Raw genomic sequence first — 21,347 nt, 5'->3', positions numbered from 1 at the left:
GTAATTTTCCAGCCTTGTTTAAGCGCGCATTTCGGGGAAGGGTCTCTGGGTTCGGGTCTTTCAGAGGCTAGCCTGGTTTACAGACAGGACAGCCAGGGCCACACAGAGAAACCCTGTCTCAAAAAATCCAAAAAACCAAAAAGAATCTATTTGGGAAAAGGTAATCCCAGGCATTGTTGAGAGTGTGAGTTTATATGGAACCAAAGTACTTGGTGGTTTGTGGTTATCATCCGGAGGACCAGCTATTTTCTGCAGAGGACTCGGAAGGTGCAGAGTCAGCAGGAGAGTGAAAGCACGAGGAGGGGTGCTTCAGTTAACCGTTCTCCAGCGTCTATGAATTCTGTCTTGCAGAAGGACTGAAGCCAAGAGGGGGAAATGAAGGAAGCGGCAGTGGTCTGAAAGTCCAGACACAGCTGAACTGGGCGTGTTGGAGGACTGGAATCTGACCCCAGGAAGTGGGGGTGGCTCAGAAGACGCTGCCTATGCACAGCCTGGCTCTGGAAGACTTGTTTCCTCTCTGTTTAGGGTCTCTGAGACCCATAGTCACTATCGGGGGGGATAGCCTCAGCCTTGTGGGCTCTGAGGTAAGAGAGACCACCCAGGCAGGGCACTAATTATTATTAGTAGTTTGTCATTAGTTTTAGCAACTTGTGTAGAAATTTGCTCCAGGAGGTTGGGAAACATGGTTTCAGAGTCAGCCTCTGAAGTAGGCATGGTTAGGGAGGACTGTGGACAGGGTCAGGACTGGCCTCTTTGTATGGGCTCGAGATATATGAGAAGTGACCCCAAAGCTGTCACACCTAAGTTGGATCACTGAGAGAATGCACTTGGAAGAGCTGAACGTATTCTTATGGGATCCCTGTTGTAGGCCATTACATAAGGAATAAGCTTGGCTTCACAGTCACCTGGCTTCACTCTGACAATGTCATCTCTTGCTCCCATGTGTGCTCTGGCTCCACCACAGTCCCATAATGTCCATCTGCCTTGATACCATCACCAGGCATAAGCCAATAAGGGTTTCTCATCTTGTACTTGTAGCATCCAAAATTGTAACCTAAATACAGGAAAACATTATATTATGAAACAGGATATGTACTACCAGCTGACATCCCCAAGAAACACTCTGCCATACAACAGAACTCACACAAAGAATAAAGTCAAGGTTGACTCTCAGAAAGCCGAGGGTTTTGTAGCCAGAATTTCACTGCTTAACCCAGTGGAAATGATAAAACCAGGACCCAGTTCTCACTTTCCTTCTGGAGACAAGAGTCCATATTCCTTGTCACAAGTAATAAGACTTTAGAAGTTGACTTAATGAAGGTCTCTATCTTTTTCATTTCCTTTCAAATATTTACATTACCACAATTAAAATTAACAGTTGGTGTATACCCTATGAATTTGAACACATCAACAGGTGTAGTTATCATCAGCGCCAAGATACATAGTTCCATCACCCTTCCATGCCTTCCTGCCCAGTCTTTAAGTCACTCCCCTACCCACCTACACCTATACAGCCACTGGCCTGTTTCTCAGTGCTGTAAATTGTGCACCTACAGAACATAGCAGACCCATTCACTCTCACGCAACTTGTCGAAGTAGAGTTCCAGTACAGAATTGGCTTCATGTGTGCACATCTCATTTATATCTCATCAACACCAAAATCCCAGTTCTATCATATAGTTAGGAGTGGAGAGAAATTTGAGTACAACGTAACTCCTTCTGGGAGATTAAACAAAGGAGTTTTGTGTTCCCAGAACATAGTAGAGATGTGTCTCTAGGACTGTAATAATGGACATTCCAGTTCAAAGCCAGGGAAAGGTCGAAGAGCTCCCCAAGCCAAAGCAATGTGTAAATCCAGCCAGAGAGATGCGCTCAGGTTCCAAGGGTCTCCCCTCTCAGCCCCGCCTTCTGTCCTTTTATTACTAATCTGCACCCTCTTGGGCCCACCCTGTGAGCCACCTGTCCTGCTTTGCATTGGCAGCTGATTGGGTGTATTAGTGACTGTTCTCTTGGCTCTGACAGAATATACTGACAAAAGCAATTTATTTATGACACATAAAACTAAAAGTTCCTTCTGCAGCCAAGTAAGCCGACTAGCTTCCTTTTTCATTGGAACCTGGTATGCAAAGCCACAAACAGTAGCTTCTCTTGGATGTATACAGCCAGTGGCATGGATGAGTTACCATAAGACACTTGGACCAGCATTCTGATGGCTTTTTACGATCTCAAGGATGCCCCAAGCTTAGACAGGTGTGCAGGGTACTTTTGGGAAGCTCTAGAGCTCATGACTCTGTATCATCATGTCCAACTGCCTTAGGTTGCAGAATAAGGGTGTGATTGAAGCCTTGTCCAGAACCAAGTTCAAGTTCCCTGTCACTAGAAGAGCCACATCTCAGAGAAGTAGGTTTAACCAAATTAATGCGGATGAATTAAAAGACATGTGTGATGGTTTGTACAAGAATGGCCCCTGGAGGCTCATCTATCTGAATGCTAGTCACTAGGGAGTATCTACTATTTGAAAGGATTAGAAAGATTAGGAGGCGTGGCCTTGTTGGAGGAAGTGTGTCACTGAGGTGGGCTTTGAGGTTTCAAAAGTCCTTGTCAAGCCCAGAGTGTCTCTCTGGGCGTACCAATTAGGATGTATATTCTCAGCTATTGTTTCAGTGTCTGCCTGCATGCCGCCATGTGTCCTGCCTTGATGATAATGGACTAAATCTCTGAAATTGTAAGCAAGTCCTCAATTAAATGATTTCTTTTATAAGAATTGCCATGGTCATGGTGTCCCTTCACTAAAACAGAACAGTGCCTAAGATGACAGGGAAATGAGATGCAGCTCATTCTGGATGGTTGTGTGTGGAGAGGGAGGTAAACATATCCCTAACTGTGGTCCTGAGTCCCTCGTCCTGCCATTATGCCCACTGACACATCACACATTCAGTTAGGGAAAACAAAGTTAAATTAACATTTCTTTTTTAATAATTACTCTTGCTTTTGTTCTGCATACTCTCTCATATGCAGCTGGATAATAAGCTGTTCTAAACGTTTTGCCCCAAGTGCCCAGTGCTTGTTTGCTTTGAGTTCTGCCCCCTGCCCCTCATGGATACCTTCTGATAATATGAGGTTATTTTCATAAACCTTAGTAAAACAATTGCAGGGTTGGGGAGGTGGTTCAATGGATAAAAGTGCTGGCCACAAGCCTGAGAATCAGAGTTCAGTTCCTGTAAACCATGTAAGAAGCCTGATGGGGCAGCCTGTAACCTTAGCACTCCCATAGGGGGATGGGATACAGAGTCAGGAGACTCGCCTGGAATGGTGCCAGCAGATCTAGAGTACACAGTACAGAGGTAGAAACAAGATTGATCTGCTTCAGTGAGGACTTTCAGAAGTGGTCCTCTGACCTCTATGCATACACCCGGGCATGCATACCCTTTGTGCACACACACAAACTTAACAAATAATAATTTCATGTTTATATGTTCCTTCCCAAAGGAAATAGAACACACATTTATGTTTACCCTCCATTTTAGGAAAGGCCATAGAGACTAAAGAGAACCCTCTTCTCCTTGATCAAGCTTTGTTTGCGGCTGACAAAATTCGAGCCCAAAGTGGCTTAGACAAACAGGATTTGTTCACATAATAAGTAGGTCCAGGTCCAGGGTAGGTAGGACAGAGCAGGTATGTATGCCACAGAGCACACGTGTAGGTCAGCAGTCAGTGCCGTCTACCCAGAGCCACAAGGTAAGCAACACAGGCACAAGACACTTTGCCATCCCACGGGAGCAGACCAAGACTCACACTTGTCCAGGGTTTTCACACCACCAGGTGTCACTGAATTGTGTATTACACAGTTTCAAGGTAGCAAGTCAAACTTCCTTCCCATCTCTGGAGTCACTCCAGTGGAGCCAGGAGAGAGAACCCAGAGAACCCAGAAGGGGGCTAGAGACAGAGGTTCAGCATCTCTGTGAAGACAGTGTCCCCTCTTCCTGTGTCTCTACTCATCCTGTGTCAATATCATTCTCGATTTAGCCCATCAGATTGACCAGTAGTGAGACCCCAGACATCCCAGCACAGCCCAGACTTGACTCCCATTGGTCTGGTTTGGCTCCCACCCAAACCTGAACCAGTCAGGGGTACGGTGGGACAGACATTAATACCTATTTTCTCTTGTTTTTCCACAATGAAAAGACTTCTTTGTATTGACTGTATCGTGCTTCAGTAAAGCAATAGATTTATATTTATCCAGGTACAGCCTTTGCCTAAGCTCTGTTAAATTGCCTGATAACAAAACGAATGACAGCTTTCTTTGTTTTGTTTTGTTTTTTGTTTTTGTTTTTTTTTTTTTCCCTAGACAGGGTTTCTCTGTGTAGTCCTGGCTGTCCTGGAACTCATTCTGTAGACCAGGCTGGCCTTGAACTCAGAAATCTGCCTGCCTTGGCCTCCCAAGTGCTGGGATTAAAGGCGTGTGCCACCACCGCCCTGCCAAATGACAGCTTTTAATCTGCAGTCCAGAAAGGAAGGAATGCATGTTCCCTTGTGGTCAGAGACACAGTGATGGGCTGTATCAGCATATGAGAGCAATTCAGGGCAACTGTCTGAGGGGCCGGGGCCTTGACAGCTCCCACTCATTCCATTCTGAATGACTTTGTCAAACTGCTGCTATAACAGGCTCCCAGACCTTAGTAGACTGCCAAATCTTAGCCTAACTGACCCCTCGACAGAGGCGTCATTCAGACTTTGGGACCTAGCACATACCAACCCTTGCCTAACTTGGCACATAACACTTGCCAAAACAAAGTCCATATTTCTAGCCAAGTCCCTAACTGTGCTAAATTTGCATTTTAGCTTCTACAGTTCCTCTCCTGGCTAACTGTTCTTGCTAACTGAGCATGTCAACCCAGGATGCAGGGTGGGCTTAAAAGCTCACCCTGAGAAAGGCACAGGACTGCACTCAGGTCCCAACCACCTAGTGTAGTCACCAGTCAGCTAATAAACTTCCTATTGGTTTGAACCCCTGTCTGATGGTTTTCTCTGGGGGATATCCTACAACATTGTCAGACAGCGGGACCATGGTTGTAATTAAAATGCACACATGTGCTGAAAGTGTCTGTTTTATAATTCAGTTTCTTCTCTACACAACTGCCAAGAGTTATAGCAGGCATTTGATCCTGTGTATCCATTAGCTCATTTTATTTATTGGTGTGAAAAATCAACCCACTTTCTCTTGAAAATTTGGAATTTTATAATATTAAGAGATGTGGGTTCCAAGTCTTACTAATATTTTAAAATTTTATTTCTAAAGTAGCCAGTTATTTTTTCCTCCTGAAGGCAAGGACTCTTGGTGTAGGCTGGTCCAGACATCACATTTCCAACTCCACGTCCAGAACGCTGGGGTTGCAGCCTGCAGCACCATTGCTAGTCATGTCCAGAGTGCTGGGCTTGCAGCCTGCAGCACCGTTGCTAGTTCATTATGGTTTTTTTTTTTTTTTTTTTGGATCCTTTTATTTTTCAGTGATGTTGGAGATTAAGCTTAGAGTTACATTCATGCTGGACAATTACCAGGGTCACGTTGCCAGCTTGATTCATGCTGGACAATTACCAGGGTCATGTCGTCAGCCTGTTTATGTTGTTGTTCTTGCTCTGTTCTTCTTTCTTTCTTTCTTTCTTTTTTTTTTTTTTTTTTTTTTTTTTTTTTTTTTTTTTTTTACTTTTTAGATATTTATTTATTTCACACCCCACCAACCCCACCCTTTAAGGTATGCAATTCATGATTCAGCAAATCTGAAAGGGTGGGCAACTGTCATCACCATATATGCCACCTAGCTCCGGAACATTCTGTATGCTCTTAAAGGGTTGGTGTGGCTGTGGGCTCTTTGGACTGCTCACCACAGCACCAAGAGTCCCATTAACATGCCTCAGCAAAGCAAGGGGAGGTGGTGAAACACATTTCCTTTTTTTTAAAACTTTTTTTTCTAGACAGTTTTTTAATGTTTTGAAACAGCATCTCACTATAAAACCCTCAATGCTCTGAAGCTATGTAGACTTGGCTAGCCTTGAACTCACAACTGCCTCTGCCCCATTATGCCAGGCTTAAAGAAGGACTTTCTGCTCACAGCCAGGCAAATGGAATGACAAATCTTCCAGGATCTAGAAGAACAAGGATAATGAGACGTGTGAGATACATGACAGTAGGCTCCCTTACGCCCTGGTCATCTGGGACAAGAAGAAGGCAGAGAAGCTGAGGTGGTCCCTTCGCCCTGGTTTGGCAATGAAGGAGCTAAAATGAACCAGATATCCTCCTCTGGACTGGATTGTATTAAAATCCTGAAAAGCTGCTGGAGAGATGGCTCAGCAGTTAAGAGCACTGACTGCTCTTCCAGAGGTCCCGAGTTCCATTCTCAGCAACCACATGGTGGCTCACAACCATGTATAATGGGATCTGATGCCCTCTTCTGTGTGTCTGAAGACAGTTGCAGTGTATTCAAAGATAAAATAAATAAAATCCCCCAAAGCAAAACAAACAGAAAGGACTGTGCACCTATCAGCAGCCATTCCTGTCAGCTCTAGGCAACAATGAATTTAGAGTTTAGTTTCTGGGACTGTTGCCAAGGTACCAAGGTCTCATATAATGGAGAATCACAAACAGGTAGCTGGAATTCTTTGCTCTGTCTGGACAGAAACTCTGGAATGGCAAGGAGAAAGTCTCCTTTTTTTTTTTTAATTGTCTTGGCAAGCAAGACTTCTAGAGCTGAGTCACAGAAACTCACAAAGCGGGCTTCCAAACCCAGAACTAGAGGTCTAGGTCTCAAGCTTGCTTGCTTTCTTCCTTTCTCTCTCTCTCTCTCTCTCTCTCTCTCTCTCTCTCTCTCTCTCTCTCTCTCTCTCTGTCTCTGTCTCTGTCTCTGTCTCTCCCCCTTCCTCTCTTTCTTTCTCTTTCTTTCTTTCTTTCTTTCTTTCTTTCTTTCTTTCTTTCTTTCTTTCTTTCTTTCTTCCTTTCTTCCTTTCTTCCTTTCTTCCTTTCTCTCTTTCCTTCTTTCTTTATAATATATTTATTTATTCTATGTACATGAGTACACTGTTGCTCTCTTCAGACACACCAGAAGAGGGCATCGGATCCCATTACAGATAGCGGTGAGCCACCATGTGGTTGCTGGGAATTGAACTCAGGACCTCTGAAAGAGCAGTCAGTGCTCTCAACCCCTTAGCCACCCCTCCAGCCCTACTATTCCCCTTCTCAATACTCAATCACTCTTTGTATTTTTACCTTCTTTTAGTGTTTTTGTTTTGTTTTGAAGACTTTGTCTCACTCTAGCTATGGCTGTCCTGGAACTCGATGTGTAGACAAGGCTGGCCTCAGACTCGCAGATCCTCCTGCCAAGTGCTGGGATTATAGGAGTCGGCCACCAAGTTTGGTTCCTCATAGTGTCTATTCTTGGTTATCTCTGGAGTTCTTTGGTGGCCTTTCAGAGTTGCAGTTATTTGGGGGAGTGGGGCAGAATCTCATAAAACTGGCTTGAGCTGGCTATATAGCCAAAGATGACTCGTCTGCCTCTGTCTTTCAAATGCTCGGTGGGCTGGCTGGTGTTAGAGTTCTGAGACTGCAGTGTAGAGGCCCTAGCTCTGTAATTTAGCTACATCTCAGTGTCAACACTGTTATCTCCACCAGAACTGGAAGCCAGGGTCCTATCTGTTCCTTGTACCCCGACCCCGCCAGCTCAACTCACAATGAAGATCAGAAACACAAAGGTCATTTGGGAGATTGTTGAGCAACATTTTGCAACACTAGATGGAGGCAGTAAATAGGCCTCCCTGGTGAGGCCTCCCAGACCCGCCTGGAAATCGTGGCAAATAGCCTGCTCTGAGAAGGACTCCACATACAGCCATGGGAAGGATGTGGGAGGCTCCTGTGTGGATTCAGCCCTGCATGTGCACAGCTGGCTTCCACCAGTTACAGGCTTTGCATATCTACTCGTCTCAGGTCAAGCTTACCAATGGATCCTAAACCTGGCACTGTACCAACCTCAGGCTTTTTTACTGTATCGCAGGTGAAGTGCACCACCTTGTGCCATATGGAGTATAGCCACGGGGTACAGGGTTATCAAAAGTACTAGTCATTGCTAGGGGGAAGTCCTCCAAGCCAATGCAAGGTTCTTGGAGCGATCAGCTGGAATACACTTGCTTCAAGCAATGTGCTTCGAGGACAGTGTAGCTGGTCTCTAAGAGAGGCTGCTAAGCTCTAATAGCTGTGGACCCAGCAACAGCTTAACACTCACCCCCACCCCTGGAACAGTAGACATTAAAGGTTGCTTACCAGAAAGACAATACTGTTAGGCTTTTTGTATGTTTGTTTCTGTATTTATTTATTTATTTATTTATTTATTTATTTATTTATTTTTGAGACAGGATCTTACTGTGCAACCCTGCCTGTCCTAGAACTCACTCTGTAGACCAGGCTGGCCTCAAACTCAAGATACCTGCCTGCTTTCTCTTGCTTCCCAAGTGCTGGATTAAAGGCGAGTACCACCACCCTGCCCTCTACTTATTTAGCTGCTGACAGCTGTGTACACGTATGTGAGTCTAAGTTCACCATGTTAGGAAATCAGCAGTATGGTTTCTTTTCTTTTTCCTTTCTTCCTTCCTTCCTTTCCTTCTTTCTTTCTTTCTTTTGTAAATTTATTTATTTATTTTATGTGTATGAGCACACTGTGGCTGTCTGCAGACACACCAGAAGAGGGCATCAGATCTCATTATGGGTGGTTGTGAGCCACCATGTGGTTGCTGGGATTTGAACTCAGGACCTTCGGAAGAGCAGTCAGTGCTCTTAACCTCTGAGCCATCTTTCTAGCCTATCATCTGTAGATTTTCTAAAGCAGCTGTCCCACCGAGCTTTACTGTAAGTCATAGGCGGGCCACATTTCACATGTTTGTGGTACTCTATTTTCTTAACAGTTGTTTCGTTTTAGATAGTTAAGATAATATTTTAATATTTTCCAGCCAGGTATGATGATGAAATATACCATAATCATAGTGCTAAAGAAGTGGAAGCAGAAGGATCATGAATTCAAGGTCATCCTCAGCTACACAGTAAATTGGAGGCTAGCCTGTACTACATAAGAATGTATACCAAAACAACAACAACATCAACATCATCATCATCATCAACAACAACAACAATAACAACAAACAAAAGACAATCTATAAGGTCTGGGTATAGTTAGTAAATGCTTGCTTAACATACACAGAGCCCTAGGTTTGCTCCCAATCAGTCCAGAAAACTAGGGAGTTGAAGCCAGGAGGATTAAAAGTTCAAAGTCATCCTTGGTTCATGTGGTAAATTTGAAGCCAGTCTGGGATACAAGAGACCCTTTTGCAAAAACAGCAAAAAACCAAAATAATACTCTAAGTTTTCTTTGTGGTTGGGCATGTTCTTAGTTTGGTCTTTTCACTTTGAGACAAGAGACAAGAAAGTCCCTTCCTTTAATCGTCAGGTACATCTTGGTATCTCCGTGGAACATTAGCCTAAGGCTTATTCATATGTTAAAAAGAGTTGGATTTTCTTTATCTGACTTGTCAGTTGTTTATTATAATGTACACTGTATGAACCTAAGCCCCCAAATCCATATAATATATAATAGACTCTTCATTACAGGTCTGTGTACTCTAAAAAGTTCTGGGCAAGTATGTAGCTACAATTCTAGGGGTGTGAGGGCATAACAGAAGGGTCTCTGGAGCTTGCTGGGCAGCTGACTACCAGCCAGTGAGCTGCAGACTCAGTGACAGCTCCTGCCTCAAAAAGTAACATGGAGGGTGATGTAGGAACACTGGACCCCAGTTGGCATCTGTATCCTCCTCAAACAGGCAAGCACAGTGACTTGTGCACATGCACATATGTCTATAAAACACACATGCACACACACATGTATGCTCATGCACACACATGCGCATACATGCACACACATGCACACTTGCACACACATGCACAATACACATATAACACACACATGCACATACACATATGCTCACACATCTACACATTCATGCACACATACACATGCACGCAATACTCACACATGCCCACTCACACGAAAGCATGTTCATAACACACACACACACACACACACACACACACACACACACACACATTCTATTTAACAAGTACCAGTTTCCTTCCTTCCTTCCTTCCCTCCTTCCTTCCCTTCTTCCTTCTTTCCTTCCTTTCTTCCTTTTCTGTTTTTGTTTTTTTCAAGACAGGGTTTCTGTGTGTAGCGCTGGCTGTCCTGGAACTTGTTCTGTAGACCAGGTTGGCCTTGAACTCAGGGAGCCATCAGCCTCTGCCTCCTGAGTGCTGGGAACAAAGGTGTGCATCACCACCATCTCACCATCTGGCAAGCACCTGTTTCATAGTCAAACACTGCAATCTGTAATTGTACCATATTTGTCTTCTCGTGCTTTATTCTCTGCCCTGATCTGGTTGGTTTTCTTCTTAGCTTTATACTGAAATTTGAAACTATGGTAATACTCGATTTTCCTAACTATAATACAGATATGATCTTACATCTTCTTTTTTATTTATCCTTTTATTTTTCTCTTTTTCTTCATTTTTGTTTTATTGTATTTTTTCTTTTGAGACAGGGTCCTACCATGTATCCTCCTGGCCTTAAATTTGTAAATTTTTTTCATTTTACATTTTATTTGTGTGTGTGTGTGTGTGTGTGTGCATGTGTACATGTATGATACATGTGTGCATATACATGTGTGTGTGTGTGTGTGCTTGCTTGCTTGCTCGCTCTTATTGTAGAGTGCATGTCTAGGTCAGAAGACAACTTGCAGGAGTCAGTTCTCTCTTTTCTTCTACCTCATGGGTCCCTGGGGATCAAACTCAGGCCATCAGGCTTGATAGTTAATACCCTTAAGCTCAAAGGATGTGTATAGTAGGCGAACACTCTGCCTCAGGCTGTAACTCCAGCCTGAACTTGGGATTCTCAGCCTGAATCATGGCATAATGGGCATGTGCCACCTCACCCAGCTTAAGTTTGGATTTTGCAGACAGAAAATTATAGGAGATACTCAAAATATTATTGGAAATACTTCTTTCAATAGAAGAGGTGACCATTCACATTTATTTTGTTTAACACAATTACAAAATAGTCTCATCTAACTCATATATATTTTCCATGACAGTATCAATTATCTTAAAAATAAACATTATTGCTGGACCATATCTATGTCAGAGCCCTTGTCTAGCAAGTGGCTCAGTCTCTAGCACAGGAAAAATATGTATATGATGTGTGCATGAATGCATGTGTGCTGGTGCCTGTATATGTGTGTGTGTATGTATGTATATATGCATGTATGTATGTATGTATATATGGTGTGCTTATGTGTGCTTGCATGTGTGTGTATGTTTGTGATATATATATATATATATACATATATATATATATATATATATAGTGTGTGTGTGTGTGTACATATCTATGAGTGGTGTAACGAGACTAATTGCAGTACTTGGGGGGCAGATGGTGGGATTCACAGCAAGGCTCTGTGGGAAAAAAAAGAGCAAGCAAACAGAACAATGTGGCTGAGGAGACGGCTCTTAGAGGACCAGAATTCAGTTCCTGAGCCCATGCCAGGCAGCTCACAACCGCCTGTAGCCACCGTTGTGAAGAGACCCGATGCCCTCATCCCCCTAGGTTACCATACTCACCTGAGCATAACATCACACACCACACACATTATGCAATTAAGAAATAAATGAAGTAAAAAATTGATTGTTTATTACTGGCGGGCGAATGGGAGAATTGAAAAGCTAAGAGAACAGCCCTGGGCTTTGGTGGGGGTAGAAGCTGCGGGAAGCAGCTCCAACTCTCCATACTGAGATTATTTGAGTCTCTGTGCCTTCAAGGATACACACTCCCACCCCCAAATCTCAGACCACTGAGGACAAGAAACTGGCTGGAGGGTGTTGGAGCCCTAGGAGATGGCAGCTATCTAGGGAGGCATCCCAGAGAGAATGGCAAACTATAGACAGGTCTGTTACTGGAGCCAAATAATGATACTAGAGTGAAAGGGTGTGCTCTTGTGGCACCAACGGAGCTGTGAGGGAAATCTACCTCTGACTACTGCAGGGTCTGACCAGGGAGACCTGGAAAGGCTAAGTGGGCTTTGCACAGTAGCAGAGGAAAGAAGGCATTTGCAGGTCAGAGAAAATGGCTTCATACGCAACCTAACCCATTCTCTAACCCTGACCCTGACCCTGACCATTCTGCCTCTAGCCAATTCTCCTTCCAGACGAGAGCAAAATGACCCCCACCTCTGGGACAAGCCACCGCTTTCCTCTACACAGTCAAAACCATTCTCAGTCCTTTCTCATAGTGAGAAGTGTTTATCAGTGGTGACAGTCATAGTCTCCCTCTCTGGAAAAGGGTTGTATAGTCAAGAAACAAATAAAAAGCACCATCTCCAGGTCTCAGTGTGCTGGGATCTGACTCATTATTCAGGTTCCTAAGCACTCCATTGGCTTCAGTAGTGGTTTCATGTGATGGTACTAGGTTTATTACATTTCTGCTTATTCACTAGAGATTGGGTTGATGTCTCTGAAATCTGGCCCTCCTTCACAGGCATTGACTGACCTCATGGAGCTCTTTGAAGTTTGTCAGGGGTATTTAGGGACCGCAAGAAACCAATCCTTTGGGTGTTTTGTTCTACACCAATCTGTCCAATTCTTCCTGACATCAGATGACACACACCATCCTATGGCCTCAAGCTCTACTTGTCCCCACTAAATCTTGCCAGTTTGCTGGTATGTACCCTAGTGTCACATCTTAGATCTAATACTTGGCTCTCCCACCAGTTTTACTATTCCTCTTCAAGCGAATGGTTTTCTGTTTATTCGATCTTGGCAGGGCCAGCCCAGGACCAGGGCAGCTGATCTTGTGGGCACTATCCCTCTATACTCACACAGTAGCAACCCTGCCCCCAAGCTTTCCCTGTTTCCAGAGTGGAAACACTCTGATGTTATACAAATGCTTAATTTTAACCTCTCCTGCAGCCATGGTTTGCGGTGATTGACCGGAGGCATTAATTCTCTTTATGAATTCTTCCTTGTGTTTTATTCCAGACAACTGGACAGTCCTACTATTCCCTGGATCAGTGAAGCAAGGTACTGTTTGTTATGACTGTTATACTGTCAGTGAAACCTCCTTATACTCTGGGAGGTTGCTGTCAGCATCTGGGAGGTGTGCCGTCAGCCACATTCCAACCCAGGGGCTTTAGCATATTTGACACCTGGATTTAGGAAGATCATAAAGTCAGTAAGTGCTTCATTTGTGTGTGTGTGTGTGTGTGTGTGTGTGTGTGTGTGTCTGTCCATCTATGTTTCTGTGTGTACATGCTCACATGGATATGGTTACATTAGCAAATGTGTATGTGGGAGGCCAGAGGCCAATCTTGAGAGTTATCCTCAGGAATGCTGTTCATTCATTTTGAAATGAGGTTTCTCTCTCATTTGCCTTGGCTCTCACCAATGAGGCAGAAATGACTGGTCAGGAATCCTCCTGCCTCTGCTTTCCCAGCACTGAGATTACAAACATGTGCTACTGTGCCTAGTGCTTCTATGTGGGTTCTGGGTTGAATTCATGTCCTTGAATTTGTGAGTCAAGGAACTTACTGGTTGACCTATCTTCCCAGACCAATAGATGCTTTGGGTTAAATTTTAGAAAATATTTTTAAAAATTTAATTTAATTTAATTTAATTTTTTTCTATGTGTATGAGTTATGGGTGTTTTGTCTGCATGTATATCTTTAATCCAGTGGTTGAGAGGCTGGGGCAGTCAGATCTTGGTGAGTTTAAGGTCAGCCTAGTCTATGCAGTGAGTTCCAGGACAGTGAAAGCTAAATAGTGGTCTTAATCTCTAAAAAGAAACATTAGCATTCTTAACAGTGCTATGAAGTTTGTGACCCCTGAGGGTCACATTGTGTTATCATCATCATCATCATCATCATCATCATCATCATCATCATCATCATCATCATCATTATTATTATTATTATTATTATTATTATTATTGGTTTTTTGAGACAGGGTTTTTCTGTGTAGCCCTGGCAGTACTGGAACTATCTCCATAGAGCAGTCTGACCTTGAACTCACAGAGATCCACCTGTCTCTTCCTCCTGAGTGCTGGAATCAAAGGTGTGCTCCTCTACCACCTGATGACTCAGTCTAACTATAATGAAAAGATTTATTGGCTAGCTGCTAGCAAGATGAACAATCTCTGAGCTAAATTTGAGATTGCCGTGAGAAGGAAGTTGAGGGAAGAATCTTTAGAGGTGAAAATCACAAGAAGACCTTCAATATTCATGAAAAAGAAAAAACTGGCCTGTTCTGCCAAGTTAAGTGGTTAAGGTGACTCAAAACAATCTCTGGTATCTTTATAGAAGCAATATATATGATATATGTTATACAATATATGTGTACAATATTTGATATGATATATGATATAAAATACATGACATATAGCATATAACATACTAAATATAATATATAATACAGAATGCATATTATATACATATAATGCATATACACATGTATATATAATATCATATACATATAACACATATATACATATGTAACATATAACAACATATAGCACACAATATACAATATATAACACATAATACATTATATATAAAATATAAGTATACATTATATTATATCTTATATGCTATGCATTATATACTATATATTGTATATTATATCTTATGCAGTATGTATTATATATTATACACCATATATTATATTATATATTACACATTATATCATATATCATGCTTATATAATATGTCATATGCCATATATCATATAACTAGACATATCATAACAAGTAGATGGTCACAGCTGTACATTTTTGGGTGGGGGGGTCACTGAGTCAGAGTTATGAGGAACTCATCTTTCAGGGACTTTCAGTCAGAGACAAAAGGTTAGTGGCTACCAAGGTGGCTGCCTAGTATAAAATGGAGTTTCTTTTTTTTTTTTTTAACTTTTATTGCATTATGATGAGAAAAGTTACATGATTTCAATTTATCTGAATTTGTTAACATTTAAAAACATATTTTAAGTAAATAGAATTTTATCACATTCTTGTTTCCCCTTTGTACACCAGCTTCTCCAAGAGACCCCCACTTCAATACTGACAATATCTTTTTGTCATATTTTTTAAAATTTATAAAATATTATAACAATAGAAATAAGGATTATAAAAGTTGTTTGATATAAAACAACAATCGATTTAAGTCTTATGTAGATGCTCATCTAGAGCAATAGTGAAAATATATTTTTCTCAATATAAATTTTAAATAACTCCAAACATATTAACTGTATATTTCAAAATAATACATCACTACTAGTATTTTCTTAAATGAACATAAATATATAAAGTCTTTTTGTTTGTTTATTTTTTTTGTATTTAGTCGAGCTTAAAATCTTGGCTCTTACTGTGGTACAAGCCCAAAATAAGAACAATTTTTAGACATTGGATTTCATTGTAATAAGGCTGTGTACTTCAATAACCCTCACATTACCAAAGGATTTTACCTCCATCATAGCTAAGCTGAGAGTTGACAGTTCTGCTGTGCCAAGGAATGAATTGTAGGCATGAGTTTTGGATACAGACTTCCTGCTATGGTCAAAGCTATTTGACTTGAGTGAGTGACTTTATTCTCAGCCCACAGAGAACAGGTTACATTCATTTAAGAAATGATGTAGGTATTAAGATTGTCTACCCATAAAGTCATTCACCAACTGTTTCAATGAACAATGGTTCTGCTTGGAGGGTGGCACAGACACTAGGTGAGGGTAAGAATTTGATTCATTGGCTGTGATAATTTGGAAAAGCCTTCATCTCAGAGAAAGATTAACCTATAAAGTCCTCTTCTTCAAACTTGATACAAGAGTTACAAACGTCAAGCAAAGCATTCAGTCTCACTCTTTGTTGTTCTCTTACAAGCCACCTCCCAAGCTAATTGTCTATGTTTCTTTTGGGTACATAAATACTTTTGAAATGTGTAAGTCATAGTATAGTGTAAAAACATGAAATAAACACTACTACTAATAGAGAAGCTGAGATAGGAGAAGCAAGATTTCAAGACCCTTATGTTGTACACAGTAAGACACTGTCACAAACAAGCTGAAAGTGTATATGGATTGTATAATATTGGACCTATTTGTCCAGTTACCAAATTAGAGAGACCATTGGATAACAATCAACAAATTTCTAATTCCTCATATTTTTGGATTTCAATCAATTAGGATATGTTGGTAATATTAATTTTCATATTAAGATATTAAGAAAAGGTAATTGTCACTTCCTGTTGTTTTTGTTGTAAGAGGTGAAATTAGGTTTGTGTAGATTTGTTGATAGATTACTTTCTTGCTTCTTCTAGGGTGTAGTTTTGCTCCTTATGTTGATGTTTTACATCTATTATCCTTTGTAGGGCTGGATTTGTGAAAAGATATTGTGTAAATTTTGTTTTGTCATGGAATATCTCCATCTATGGTAATTGAGAGTTTTGCTGGGTATAGTAGCCTGGGCTGGCATTTGTGTTCTTGTAGGGTGTGTATGACATCTTCCCAGGATCTTCTAGCTTTCATAGTCTCTGGTGAGAAATCTGCCGTAATTCTGATAGGCCTGCCTTTATATGTTACTTGACCTTTTTCCTTTACTGCTTTTAAAATTCTTTGTTTGGTGCATTTGGTGTTTTTATTATTATGTGTCAGGAGGAATTTCTTTTCTGGTCCAGTCTATTTGGAGTTCTGTAGGCTGTTTGTATGTTCATGGGCATCTCTTTCTTTAGGTTAGGGAAATTTTCTATAATTTTGTTGAAGATATTTTCTGGCCCATTACCTTGGGAATCTTCACTCTCTTCTATACCTATTATCCTTAGGTTTGGTCTTCTCATTGCATCCTGGATTTCCTGGATGTTCTGGGTTAGGAGCTTTTTGCTTTTTGCATTTTCTTTGACTGTTGTGGCAATGTTTTCTATGGTGTCTTCTACCCATGATATTCTCTCTTCTATTTCTTGTATTCTGTTGGTGATGCTTGTATCTATGACTCTTGATTTCTTTCCTAGGTTTTGTATCTCCAGGGTTGTCTCTCTTTCTGATTTCTGATTTCCATTTTTAGATTCTGGATGGTTTTGCTCATTCACCTGTTTGATTGTGTTTTCCTGTAGTTCTTTAAGGGATTTTTGTGTTTCCTCTTGAAGGGTTACTAGCTGTTTACCTGTGTTCTCCTATATTAATTTGAGGGAATTATTTATGTCTTTCTTAAAGTCCTGTATCATCACCATGAGAAGTGATTTTATATCTGAATCTTGCTTTTCCAGCGACAGTGTGTCCTGGACTTGCTATGATGATGCCAAGTAACCTTGGTTTGTGTTGCTTATATTCTTATGCTTGCCTCCTGCCATCTGGTTAACTCTAGTGCTACCTGCCCTGGCTAAATATGACTGGAGGCTGTCCTTCCTGTGATCCTGGTTGTGTCAGAATTCCTCAGAGTCAAGCTGTCTCTGTGATCCTGTGATTCTGGGATCCTGTGATCCTGGGCTTGTTAGAGCACCTGGGAGTGGAGCTTCCTCTGGGTGTTTTGGGGATTGGCTGCAAAGTTTGCGCCCAAGGTCTGCTCATGGCACCAGCCCAGACAGACCAGGAGAAACCCTAGCCACTGGGATGGCAGAGTTCCTGTGTGACTGGTCCCGCTGTGTTACCTTCCCCTTCACTTCAGCCATTGGACTTCTAGCAGCCTCTGCTTGGGGGCTAACACCTGGGAGCTAAGACAGTTGCTTTCTGTTGACTGTCGGTTCGTCTTTGAAGAAGCCGCCTGAGCACGCCCATCGCCAGAGTACACCCACCGCTGGAAGATCTTCCAAACCTGGGGACTTTGGCACCTGAACCTTCTCTGCAGTGTAATCTAAAGATTTGGTTTCGGTTTCTCCTGTGACTATAAAAACCCTAGCTTATTCCAAGTAAAGTAGAGCCTTGACTGGGACGCAACTTGGCTTCGTGTTTTCTCTTTGCATTTCAAACCCTCTATTTCAGGTCCTTTATTCCCTCCTGGCTGAAAGAACCCAGTTCGTGAAACTGTGGGCAGTTTCACTGCTGGTCCCAGTTACTCCGGTGTTGGGACAGATGTTGGGTCCTCCTCACCTCCGATCCTGGGCATGTTAGAGTGCCTCTTTTTTTTTTTTTTAGACATTTTCTTTATTTCCATGTCATATGATATCTCCTTTCCCAGTTTCCCCTCCAAATAAAATAAAATATAAACCCTGTTCCCTTCCCCTTCCCCTGCTCAACAACCCACCCTCTCCTGCTTCCTGGCCCTGGCATTCCCTTACACTGGGGCAAAGAACCTTTACAGGACCAAGGGCCTCTCCTCCCACTGATGACCGATTAGGCCATTCTCTGCTATACATATGCTGCTGGAGCCATTAGTCTCACCATGTGTACTCTTTGGTTGGTGGTTTAGTCCCTGGGAGCTCTGAGGGTACTAGTTAGTTCATATTGTTGTTCGTCCTAAGGGGCTGCAAACCCTTCAGCTCCTTGGGTCCTTTCTCTAGCTCCTTCACTGGGGACCCTGTGCTCAATCCAATGGATGGCTGTGAGCCTCTACTTCTGTATTAGTCAGGTACTGTCAGAGCCTCTCAGGAGACAGCTATATCAGGCTCCTGTCAGCCAGCGCTTGCTGGTATCCACAATAGTGTCTGGATTTGATGATTGAATAATGGAGTTTCTTTAGCCATCACAAACAATGCTCTACTCCTAGTCAAATGTCTTTAGGGCGAGTTAAACTCTCTTAGCTACTCAAAATAATATTTGGCCTTTGTACTTAGCTTCTTAAGATCCATCCGTGTGTTGGCCGGGCGGTGGTGGTGCACGCCTTTAATCCCAGCACTTGGGAGACAGAGGCAGGCAGATTTCTGAGTTTGAGGCCAGCCTGGTCTACAGAGTGAGTTCCAGGACAGCTAGGGCTACACAGAGAAACCCTGTCTCAAAAAATACCAAAAAAAAAAAAAAAAAAAAAAAAAAAAAAAAAAAAAAAAAATCCATCCATGTGGTAGCATGTATCATTACTCTCTCTTGGTCCGTATGTATGTTTGTTCACGCAGTGCCTGAAGAGACCAGAAGAGGGCATCAGAGCCCCTGGAATTGGAGCTGCAGACAATTTTTTTTTTTTTTTTTCTGCTATGTGGTTTCTGGGACCTGAACCCAGGCCCTCTGCAGGAGCATCGAATGCTCCTAACTGCTGAGCCATCTCCAGCCCCTCCCTTTTAACTTTTTGAGGTCAAAGTGTTAGCAAAGGGAAGGAGTTAGACTGTTCTAATTTCTGTTAATGTCGTGAATTTACCCGGCATTCATTTCCTCCAAGTCTTGGAGATTATCCTAGGATATAATTATTTCTTTTCTGATTTGGTTCCCAGCATGATGGCTAAGATTGTTTCTGTCCTAGAACAGCAATAAACAAAGCCAGGAAGGCCAAGCTAAGTGACAGGGACACGCAAAACTAAGCAAAGAAAAACAGTTATCAACTCCAAGGAAAAACGAAATAGCTTGGAAATGATTGCATAGTCCTTATGTTGTAACGCTTCATATCTCTCTGTTCAGTTTTTTACCCTCGATACTTGAGAAGGGGAGGAGCAGATTGATGAAACTGAAGTCTCATAGTGCACAGGAAAAATCAATAGAAAGTGAGACCCACATCAAAAACAAGCCACACATAAATAGGTTGCTTGGAAGTGTGGCAGGAAATAAAAATAGTGAGTTGGGAGGCACCAAAACCTAACCCTAAAGTGGGAAGCGGAGAGGGAAGGAAGCCGGTCTTTCTCGGGGCTGCCTCAGTTTCTTTATAGAGCTACAGACACATGTCACTTGATTATGGAAACACATTCAGAGAATGTGCCAGTGGTTGTCATCCTTGTACTAAAGTTGTGGAGTGTATTATACAAACTTAGATGGCAGGTGACATTATGAGATGACATCTGAGTGACATCATCTTATGGAACACGGTCCTCTCTGCGGTCAGTCATTGGTTGACTGTAGCACGCAGCAGTGTTTGGCTGTGTGGCCCCACGGAGTCTGTAAAAACCACACTTTCAAACAGAATGAGAGAGAAGGATCTCATTGTTTTCTAGAAGCAATCTTGTGCTGCAGCCCTTGAAGTCGTGGTCTGGGGAAAACGCCAGAAGTATAAAGCAGAAAAGAACAGCAAGTGCCTCACTCCTAGGGATAACTGCTCAGAAGGCTGCAGCTCAGCATGTTTCCCCCCAGTCAGTATTTAACCCAGCTCATTTCTTTGCAGCTCAAGATTCAATTGAACTCAATCAGTCCATGCTGGGCATTAAGCCCAGCTGTAGCGTTAGGTGCTAAGAATGAGGCTTGGCCCTGGTCTTTCACTGTTACAGGTTAGACTCACCACAGAGAAGCAAGCAACGTTTGTTGATTGCCTTGAGACATCTTGGCATTAATTCTTAAAAATTACATTCGTTTATTTATTTGGGAGAGCAGGATACTGTGGTGTGCGTGTAGAGGTCCGAGGATAGCTTGTGGAAGTCGGCTCTCTCCTTCCACCATGTGGGTTCAGGTAATTGAATCTGGTTGTCCAGCTTGGCAGCCAGTAGCAAGCCTCTACACAATGAGCCATTCATTTCTCCAGGCCGCTTTCAATTCTTATTAACAAGCCAATATTGTATCCATTGAGCTTGCCCCTGCAGCTCCAGAAGTAGTGGAAAACTCTGCCAAGGCCAGTAATATACTTTTTCAAAGAAATAGACACAGCCTAATCAGTAATCTATTAAGTTTAATTCTTGGTATCTATTTGTCACAAGCGATTACAGGCCTGGACTTGGCTTGAGTTACCCTAGTCATGGCTTCACAGCATGGCTTCAGAGTAAAGGTAAGAGGGGCAGTAAAGTTTCTAGATGACACAAGATGACTGATTTCTTGAAATTTTATAATCCAAATAATAAAAATTAGGTTATAGGCTGAGCATGGTGGTACATACCTGAGTTCCCATCGCTTGGAAAACTGATGCAGGAAGCTTGTTTGAAATTAGACTGAGCTAAACAGAGGATCTTGTCTTTGAAGAATCAAAGAATGAAGAATATTAAATTATGTACATTTTAGAGCTAATTGTTGTTGTCTCTACAGGTAAATTCTCAGCTACTGCTCCGGTGCATGCTTGCTACCATGTTCTCTTCTACAATGGTCATGGACTCAACTCTGAAACCGTAAGCAAATTCCCCATAACTCTCTCTTCCGTAAGCTATCTTGGTCAAGGTGACTCTTCACAGCAAAAGAA

The 21,347-nt window shown here is 42.2% G+C and overlaps 1 protein-coding gene and 1 non-coding gene across 2 annotated transcripts in view; both read left to right on the top strand.

Moving 5' to 3' along the window:
- Positions 1 to 21,347, top strand: part of LOC116076149 (17-beta-hydroxysteroid dehydrogenase type 6) — a 125,638-nt gene that overhangs the window by 51,334 nt on the left and 52,957 nt on the right. The window lies entirely within an intron of this gene.
- LOC116076596 lies at positions 2,075 to 2,204 on the top strand. The gene has a single exon (XR_004113002.1). It is a non-coding gene; the product is annotated as a small nucleolar RNA SNORA70 (small nucleolar RNA).

The sequence above is a fragment of the Mastomys coucha genome, unplaced genomic scaffold, assembly GCF_008632895.1.
Source record: "Mastomys coucha isolate ucsf_1 unplaced genomic scaffold, UCSF_Mcou_1 pScaffold4, whole genome shotgun sequence".
In the NCBI taxonomy this organism is placed as follows: domain Eukaryota; kingdom Metazoa; phylum Chordata; class Mammalia; order Rodentia; family Muridae; genus Mastomys; species Mastomys coucha.
The sequence above is the reverse complement of the archived record's forward strand: the minus strand, read 5'-3'. Positions and strand labels throughout refer to the sequence as shown.